Consider the following 832-nt stretch of genomic DNA (forward strand, 5'->3'; position numbering starts at 1 on the left):
ACCACAGGCGCCCGCCACAACGCCCGGCTGTTTTTTGGTTGCAGCCATCATTGTAGTTTGGCAGGCCGGGCTGGATTTGAACCTGCCATCTTAGGTATATGTGGCTGGCGCCTTAGCCACTTGAGCCATAGGCACTGAGCCATGATTTATAATCTTAAAGCTATTCTGAACAAAATTACTGAAAGGACAGAACTTAGCTCCACAGTCCAGGGGCTCAGTAGTGGGGCCAGGCCACCACCAGCTGTCTCAGCCAGCATACTAGAGCCCTTGCAGAGGATGCAGAGTGCTCTGGGAGCTGCCTCCACCCTCCTGCCAGCTGTCATTCTGTCCTGTGATTCTGGGAGAGCTTACCTGGGTGAACTCACACTGGAAAGGAAGCTTAAAATAATATCAGATTTTGCTAAATGGGACATTAAGACTGATGCTGGCTTCTGGCAGAAAAGCACCTGCAGTGGGATAGATTTTCTTGCCATGGGGAGGGACTTTTATTCTATTATTGTTATTTTAAAATAACATTGTCCTTACAATGCTACAGGTAGTCCTTAAGTTACAAACATCTGACTGACGTATGACCTATACTTGCAAAAAGGGCTATCACAAGCAATAGGTAAATGTACTGGTTACAGCTTATGCACAAACTCAAGAACAAACCTGTAGAACCTATCTCATTCATAATTAGGGAGACTGCCTATAATTGTGATTTCTGCAAATGAGTAAAAAGAAAATAAAACCACTCTTTTTTTTCTTTTTTAAGATAGAGCCTCAAGCTGTCTCCCTGGGTAGAGTGCGGTGGCATCACAGCTCACAGCAACCTCCAACTCTTGGGCTCAAG

General features: G+C 45.3%; 1 protein-coding gene across 1 annotated transcript in view; it reads right to left on the minus strand.

Annotated features, from left to right (window-relative positions):
- The window catches only part of RNF213 (ring finger protein 213), a 116,976-nt gene that overhangs the window by 10,550 nt on the left and 105,594 nt on the right, over window positions 1-832 (minus strand). The window lies entirely within an intron of this gene.

The sequence above is a fragment of the Otolemur garnettii genome, unplaced genomic scaffold (genome assembly GCF_000181295.1).
Source record: "Otolemur garnettii isolate 467f Iridium unplaced genomic scaffold, OtoGar3 scaffold00018, whole genome shotgun sequence".
Lineage (NCBI taxonomy): Eukaryota > Metazoa > Chordata > Mammalia > Primates > Galagidae > Otolemur > Otolemur garnettii.